Source organism: Diceros bicornis, chromosome 3, assembly GCF_020826845.1.
Source record: "Diceros bicornis minor isolate mBicDic1 chromosome 3, mDicBic1.mat.cur, whole genome shotgun sequence".
In the NCBI taxonomy this organism is placed as follows: domain Eukaryota; kingdom Metazoa; phylum Chordata; class Mammalia; order Perissodactyla; family Rhinocerotidae; genus Diceros; species Diceros bicornis.
In genome coordinates, this window is record NC_080742.1 from 83,229,289 (window position 1) to 83,238,203 (window position 8,915).

At 45.8% G+C, this 8,915-nt stretch overlaps 1 pseudogene; it reads right to left on the reverse strand.

Moving 5' to 3' along the window:
* Positions 1–1,146: 1,146 nt before the first annotated feature.
* On the reverse strand, positions 1,147–1,433 carry LOC131422244 (protein S100-A10-like; annotated as a pseudogene).
* Positions 1,434–8,915: the final 7,482 nt, after the last annotated feature.

The following is an 8,915-nucleotide window of genomic DNA, read 5'->3' on the forward strand; positions in this document are numbered from 1 at the left end:
AATTTTTGTCCTCCAAAAACTCACAACACAAAACTATATCTTCCAAGGGAATATTGGTAGGTATGTAAACATCTAGCAAAGGATCTGGAAGCATTCATATCAAACTAATAATAGTAGTTAATTCTGTAAAGGTTGAAAGAAGAGCAGGGTGGGGTCAAAATCCTTTCATTTTACAGGGGGAATGTGTATTGTTTGTGTAATTAAAATTAATTTTATAAAGAAAATTAATCAAGGAGTTGAACAATGATTGATTTACAAGAACTGAACTCACCTGACCCATGGTCTTGCCCATCCTTTCATTTCATCCTTCCAGTTCTCCAGGCTCAAAACCTGGAAGTCACCCTTGACTCTCCTTTTTCTGTTGTGCCCCTCCCCAGTCAATGCATCAGGATATTCTGTTGGCTTTCCCTTCAATATCCAGTGATTTCTAACCTCCTCCACCATCACCTCTCATATTTTCTCACCTGTATATTGTAATGGCTTAACTGGTCTCCCTGCTTCCACCTTTGCCCCCTCACTGTCTGTTCTCAACACAGTAGCCAGAGTGGTCCCATAAAACCCTGAACCCCTCCCCATTGCCCCTCTAACCTCACCTCTCACTATTCCACTCCTCTCACTCTGCTCCAGCCCCAGGGACTAACCTTGCTTTGCACTAGGCACACTCCTGCCCCAGGGCTCTTGCATCTGCTATGCCCTCTGCCCAGAGCACTCTCCCCCATCATATGCACATGGCTTGCTCCTTGGCCTCCTTCAGCTTGTGGCCCAAATCTCATCTTTTCTGAGAGTCTTCTCTGACCACCCTATTTAAAATGGACCCCCTCCCCTGTACTCCCTATCTCCCTCCCTGCTTTATTTTTCTCTTTAGCACTTATCACCTTCTTCTTCTTCTTTTCGAAACTAAAAAAGGAATTTGTTTATTGAGGCAAGAGGATGCAAGCAATTTAAAAATCAAAAACTTATCTGACTTTAACTGACTTTTCTTTCTTTGCTTGTCGAATGGGAGTTGGATTTTATTTGTACATTTTCTAAGGGTCCTAACCTGCTCCTGAAGTCCTTATGCAGGGGAAGCTATGGGGCAGATTCCTTAAGCAACCCTTTGGGGGGACTCTCATCATGGTGGGAGTAATTGCTCAATGCTGCCTACCTCTATCCCTTCTGCTTCGTGTGTACTACAAAATAGTCATTGCACTCAGTGGTGAGCCCAGCAATTAGCGAAAAGAAGCTCTGGAAGCCCACTTTGCCATCTCACCACTGGTCCGGGTCCTTCATTATTTTGTCTGCAGCCAGAGGGTTTTTTCAATTTCCTAAAAATCCAGGCATCTCTTATTCCATGAGTTCTCTCAGGAGTACTTTGTTAAGTAGCCTTTATCCCCAGCAAATTTGTGAAACACGAACATCATGGTTTCCCTGATGTCTTCCATTTGAGATGGCATTTTGGTGAGGTCTGTTGAAACCTTGGCTGGGAAGTGTGGTGGGGTTACTTGGCTAGCTAGGACGTGGGCTAATCTATCACCTTCTAATACACTATAAACAGATTTATCTTATTATTTTTTTATCTCCCAGCACTAGAATTAGAACTCAACAAAGATCAGCATTTATGTCTATTTTGTTAACCATTGTGTATACAAGCACCTAAAGCAATGTTTAGCAAACAGTGAACATGCAGTAAATATTTCTGGAATGAGTAAAGACTATATTAACCACAAAGTTCATGAGTGACACTATAGAAATGGGGAAAATCCCATATTGAGACACCATTGATTAGCTTTTGAATTTTGAGTAAGTCACTTAGTCTCAACTTTCTTTCTTTTTTTTTTATTGTGGTAAAAAAACACACGAGATCTACCCTTAACAAATTTGTAAGTGTACAGTACAATATTGTTAACTATAAGCACAATGTTGTGCAGCAGATGTCTAGAACTTTTTCATCTTACATGACTGAAACTCTATACTCATTGAACAGTCACGCCCCATTCCCCCTGGCAACTCCTCCAGCCCCTGGAAACCACCATTCTACTCTCTGTTTCTATGAGTTTGACTATTCTAGATACCTCATATAAATAGAATCATGCAATTTGTCATTCTGTGACTGGCTTATTTCACTTAGCATAATGTCCTCAAAGTTCATCCATGTAGTAGACTATGACAGAATTTCCTTCTCTTTTATGACTGAATAATATTCCATTGTGTGTATATACAACATTTTCTTTATCCATTCATCCATTGATGGACATTTAGCTTGTTTCTACTTCTTGGCTATTGTGAATAAAGCTACAATGAACACGGGAGTGCAAATATCTCTTTGAGATACTGCTTTCAATTCTTTTGGATAAATACCTGGAAGTGGGATTTCTGGGTCATATGGTAGTTCTATTTTTAATTTTTTGAGAAACACCTATACTATTTTCCATAGCAGTTGCACCATTTTACATTCCCACAAACAGTCCACAGGATTCCAATTTTTCTACATCTTGACTGACACTTATTTTGGGGTTTTTTTTTTAACATGTATAATAGCCATCCAACTAGGTGTGAAGTGATATCTCATTGTAGTTTTGATTTGTATTTCCCTGATGATTAGTGATGCTGAAGACCTTTCAGTGAACCTTTTGGCTATTTGTATGCCTTCTTTGAAGAAACATCTTTTCAAGTCCTTTATCCATTTTTAAGGCAGGTGTTTATTTTTTTGATATTGAGTAGTAGGAGTTCCTTACATATTTGAGGTATTAACCCATTATCAGACATAAAAGTATTTTCTCCCATTCCACAGGTTACCTTTTGACTCTGTTGATTGTTTCCTTTGTTATGTAGAAGCCTTTTAGTTTGATGTAGTCCCACTTGTCTATTTTACTTGTGCTTTTGGTGTCATACCCATGAAATCATTGCCAAAACCAATGTTGTGAAGATTTACCCCTATGTTTTCCTCCAGGTGTTTTACAGTTTCAAGCCTCAACTTTATTTATCAATATTTATATAGCTCTTTCCACATTTCAAAGCACTTTCATGTACATTAAACCCATAAAACAGAAACCCCAGAAGGAGGTCCCTTGGACATTGGTGCTGAGTTGTGACGACAGGTCCTGAACCCTTGTGAGTTTTATTCTGGAGATCAGGAGAGGGTGGGAAGTCTCACCCTGGGACATGTCTTTGGGGGTCGTATATCTGCCCACTTACAGCAGGAAGTGCCCAGCCATACTGACCCAGCAAAGCCTGCTGCCGACAAAGGAGCTCACTGTATTCATAGGCTTCCCTGGAAGCCAAAGTCTGGCCCTGTGCAAAGGAGATGGTAGGCAAAAGCTCTTCTGGGATTGCACCTGAGCCTCCTCTTGGCAGAAGTGCTGGGAGTCCCTAACTGGAGTCAGAAAGTGCCCTTCCATTGACCTTTGGCTTTCTCATCCTTCCCTAGGAGCCACTGTCCACACACCTCACTTCAAAGCTGATGGTCTTTCGTTCCGAAACTTACCAAATCATGCAAATTTCTCTCTGACCTAAGGTCATTGATATTCATTGAACTAAATGCCACCCAAGGAGGCACAGAGAGCAGAGGACCAGAGAGAACCTTAGGTGTTTGTGTCTTAGGCAAGTCACTGCCCTCCTCCGAGTTTGGCTTCCTCATGTATAAATGGAGATAAGACTTCACAGGGTTGTGCATGAGGATTAGAACACAGTAGATACTCAGTACATGATCCATCACTCTCATTTTGTGTGGAGGATAAAAATATGACAGAGTCTGAGGTCCTTGCCCTTTTTAACATGAAATGGATAAAAACCCACAATGAAGAACAAGTGCAAAAGGCTGTTTCTCCAACCAGAAAGTCAGAGCTGAGGGGCATAGAACAGGGCACAGAGTGCCTGGTTTGGCATTAATGCAGAGATCTTAGAAGGCTTCCTGGTGTGACTGGTGCTGAACCGGATCTAGGAGGAGGGAATGCTCTCCAACTGGTGAAGGGAGGGGGATGATTCAGGGCAGGATCTATGTCACCATGTCATGGGGAGTGCGGGGGGCGGGTTGTATTTCAGGGCAGGATCTATGCTACTGTGTGTGTGTAGGATATTTCAGGGCAGGATCTATGCTACTGGGAGGGAGGGGTCAGGGTCAGAAGGTGATGGCATGTGTGCGTAGATGTTGCCAGGGAGAACTCTGATTGTATCCAAAGCTGGTGAGAGGCCATCAGGAGGTCCCCAGAGTTTGTGCTGCAGGTAAATAAGCCTCTTAGTAACATCCCACCCAGGACTGCATTTCTTCTTGGTGCAGATCTGTTCTCCAGTGAGGTGCACCCAGGGAGGCAGATGTGTGTGGTGCTGGTTGACTAGGATGAAAGCCTGGGGCAGGTGGGTTTCAGAACCTCTGTGTGTCCTCTCAATGCAACGGGAAGGCTCTCCAAGACAGAGGTGCACAGACTCCTGAACAACCTCTGCTCCCATGGGGTCCCTGCAATGCAGTGAGTGGGCTGGCAGTGGGAGACAGGGAGCAGGCCCAGGGGACAGAAACCAGGCAGTGGGGGAGAGAGGGAAAACAGCAATTCCTCAGGGGCCCTCAGAGACCCTGGATCAAAGGCTGCCTGAGTGCCAGAAGGGACAAAGCCTTGACCCAGGCAGAATTTTGGAGTGAAATGATCATTTTACATTTACCTTGAAAGAGAGAAGAAGAATTGACTCTTACTGGGTGCTTTCTTAGTGACAGTTTCTTTCTGCATAACAGATCATTCAATTTAACGTTCCACCAAAATGCTTTTAAAGATGAGTCTGCCACTCACCCAAGTTGAATTTCAGGAGTGTCCACCTCAAACCAGGTACCCTATTTGGTAGGGCTCATTTGTGGTCCTCGCAGTCACTGCGAGGTGAATCCTGGATCAGAATCCAAACTATGTGCCGCCAAACCCATGCTGCTTCTGCTGGGCTGTGTGACCTCTGTTTAACCTTTGCCCTGGTGAAGTAACTTGCCCCAGGTCAGAGAGCAGCAAGGGGGCTCCTGCCTGGCTGCTGCTCCTAGTGTCAAACTGATGTAGTGGGATCATGACCATCATGAAATATTTAGGGGTGCATGGATTCAAGCAAAGAGGGTCCTAAAGACAATAGTTATCTATACTTTTGGGGAAAAAATAATTCTTTCCTCTAAACTGGAAGGATGTCTGCTTCCTGTTGTCCCAAAGAGTGAGCACTTTTTCCCTTTTCTTCTTGATAATTTTAATCCGAGCTTGTAAAGATCTCTTCTGAACAACCCCTCTTACGCCCCACCTCCCATTTCTTCTTCTCTTATTTAAAACATCATCCCCTGTCTCCCTTTCATGCATGTCTCTATTTCCTTCAGACCGATGTGTTTTCATCTTTTCCCTGAGACACGAGCCCGTGGTCTGGACCCTGTATTTAAGGAAGCTTCTCTAAGCCTCAGGATAACCCTATAAGGCAAGTGTCACAGCCCCATTTGAGGAATGAGGAAAGTGGGGCTCAGTGTCAGGTGAGTGGAACCTTGGAGGACATCCATTTAGTCCTCCGTGCGCACCTACAGGCGGTGTGGTGCACCTGAGGTGACACAGGTAGCCCGTCCCTGTCCCAATTGGCTTCCACTTGAAAAGGAGCCACCTGGCAAGGTGAGAAGGTCAGCCCCGTGCCCCCTCCTCTCTCCTCACCTTTTTGTGCCGCCTTCTGGCAATTTGGTAACTGTTTTTGCCACTGTCAGCACCCTCATTGGCCCGCCGCCGCGCGTCCCCATTGGCTGTGGGGGCTGGAGACCCGCTGCGATTGGTCCGCGCCTCTGTGCCAAGGCGCTAGGTCTGTCTTCTGGCCCGGGCAGTAGCCGCGGTCCGCACCCTGGCTGGTGCGCGAGGCCCATGATCGCTGTCAAGGCTGTCACCGCTGTCACCGCTGTCAGGGCTTCAGGGGTCCCGCGTATCAGGGGAGTGGGGACGTCGTGTGCACCGCTGCCCGTCTCCCTCCAAGGGTGAGTATCGACTAAACGCTGCGGTTCTGGTGCCCGCTCACCTCCGGAAAGGTGCACTTGGCCACGTGGGTGTTTATGCGCATGAGAATTGATTCAAGCCAGTGCCTCGGAACAGGTGAACGTTTCGGTCTGGGGCCAGAATTTAATATGAACGTTTGTATATGTCATTGTGACGACCTATGTATTTCTGAGGATGATTCTGGATTTTGCGGATGTGTGTGTGTGTGATCTGATAGGCATAGGGAATCAGAGGAAGCTGCCTGTGGGTTGCAAAACATTATTCAGTGTATTGCGTGCGTTTGCCTAGGGTTTGCTAAAGAGAATGGATCACACTCAAATGTTTTGTGGAGTGATGCTTTAAAATGACTGAAAGTTTCTCTGCGCCTTGGAGAAGACGAGGTCATATATTTTTTTAATTAATCTAAGGAGTTTTTAAAATGTCAGCTCTAAGTATGTGTTAAGTGCTGTTTTAACAGGAAAGTGGTAATGCAAGTACGCTTTGCTTCATGGATGAGAAGTAATAAAACTATGGCATGACAGTATTTATCTTCACAAAATGCCATTTTAGAAGAACCTATCAAGGAAACTGTCTTCTACCTTTGCTAGACTGAAGGTCATGCTTAGCAAGCTGATCTGATGAACAGGCTTGAACACAGTAAAATGTTTATAAAAGGGAAAACATGTCAGAGCTATGGCCATTCTGAAATGCCTAATAGTATTTTTGGCCTCAGTTCCCTGCAGAATGAATGGGCTTTGCACAGAGAAAGGGCTCAGTAAACATTTCTCCACTGAACTACAGTCTCCAGAATTCCATCAGATGCAGCTTCCCACGCTGTTGTATGTTCCCAGCTCCCCTTCTGTTGGAGTATGAGCGGCTTGTGCCGCTTCCCCTTGCTCCAGATAGTCACAGAATTATGACATCGACCTTATAGAAGCGGAAAAGTGTAAACTATAATCTACTTAAAGACTTTTTCACCTCCTTTATATAGATAAAGACATTAAGACCTTAGGTTTCTTGGCTCATATGAAGTCACGTGGCTGGTTAACATAGACCTAGAGTTATAATCTCTAGGTCTCTAGGTCTCGAGGCAATCCGTAATCCAGCCTTCCTTTCCCTAACCCATTTCATCCCATTGGCCCTGTACCAACTCTGGGTGTGTCCCCACATCATCCCACCCACTCTGGATTCTTAGAACTAGCTTCCTTCCACCTACTGTCTCTGTACTGGGTGCCTTCCATTCTCACGTTTCAGATGCCCAAACATTCACACTCACGCCTCCACTCATGACCAGTTCCCTGAGTCAGAAGAGGATATCCGTGTTCTTGCAGCTGTATAATCCCTCCCCACATCTCTTACGTGGCAATTGGCTAGCATCACCTTCAGAGGCTAAATTTTTAAGCTTCTGAAATGCATGCCTCTCATTGTGAATCTTGCCAAGAACTGAACTCATGCGACTGTAAATGCTTAGGATCCAGAGGGGTCTTTTGGGTTAGGGTGGACCTAGCTGTTTTTCCCTGCCCCCAAGGTTTTCTCTTAATCTTCATCTTCCTTTATCTCATTCGGCCCAGCACCTCTACTTGTTCCCACCCCTGGGAGATTCTATCCTAGTGGTCCAGGCAGCAGAACTCTTAGTGGATTTAGTCTGAGAGGAGCAGCCGGGGAAGGGAGTGTAGGAGTTAATCTCGTATGCCCGCACGTGGCGTGCACCCTGGGAGGGACGCCTTAGATGATGGATACGTGGATCCTGACCAAGGACCCCACTGATTTATTGGCAAAACAAGATTAAGTTAGAAACCAGTGTGGACTAGGGCTGGGAAATTTCTGAGAGGAATTGGGACTCAAACTGGGAATTGAAGACAAAGTGACTCTAGAGAGGTAGACACTGAGTGTGGGAGGGGGTGGCAGAGAGGAATGGCATTCTAGGTGGGAGGAAAGGCAATAGAGAGTGGGCAGGAGAGCAAATGTTTCTTTTGTTAATAGTGACAGAAAGGGGAAATGGGAGATTCTGAGTTTTCAAGGCTATTAAAATGCAGATTTCCAGGCCCCTGGGATGGTATCTCAGACTACACTCTCTACACTGCTCTAATTCCTTACAGTGCTGGGAGCAGTTTCCTTAACATGCTTTGCATCTGCATAGGGCTTTTGGGAGGATAGGTTTGTTTTTGTTTTGTATTTCAATAAAAGATGACTTCTGGATCTCATCTTCACAATACAGTTAGTTCCCCCATTCCTAGCAAAAGAGCAAACCTCAGAATAAGGCTAGGGGGGGTCCTGCCCTCCCCTCCCCCATCTGAGATTGTGACTTCTGTGGTACTTGTCCTGGGCCAGCCACCCTTCACACAGCTCACAGGTGCTGACGGGTCACATCCATTACATCATTGCAATGGAAAGCTCTATCTGAAAAATGTCGACCTAAGCTCCTGTCAGGGCCAAGTGCAAGTCAATGAAAATAGCTTGAAAAGAATGCCTTTTGGGGATCATAGCAAATCACTCCCAGTGGAGAGCAGGAGGCAGCATGTAGGGGTAGGAGGTTTAAAATTGCACAAGGTCTGATCAAGCTTAACATCTACTTGGCTTGATTCTTCCTTAAAGCGGAGTGGAAGGATCTTCTCCCATCTTCCCTGAGGTGTTCCCCCCTCTCATCCCAGGGCGGGAAATATCTCCCAGCTCCTGACCAGGGTGCCTGCGGCAGGTGGGGTGAGGTGGAGGTCACAGCTCCCAGCAGCCAGACAGGCTGCTCTGGCGCTCTCTTCACCCCTAGGGGCAGGCAGGGAAGGTTGCCCCCAGGGAGAGCCAGTAATGGGAGGGTCTGCCCCCTATGGGAGAGGCAGAGGGCTGCACCCTTATCCAGTGACTGATGTCTGCATTAATGTCCCAGATACTTCAGGGGGAGTGTGTTTAAGTAGAAGCCTGGGAGGAAACCCAAATTATCAGCATTGGCACTGGAAGAGCTCCAGATTCCCCACAAGCCCA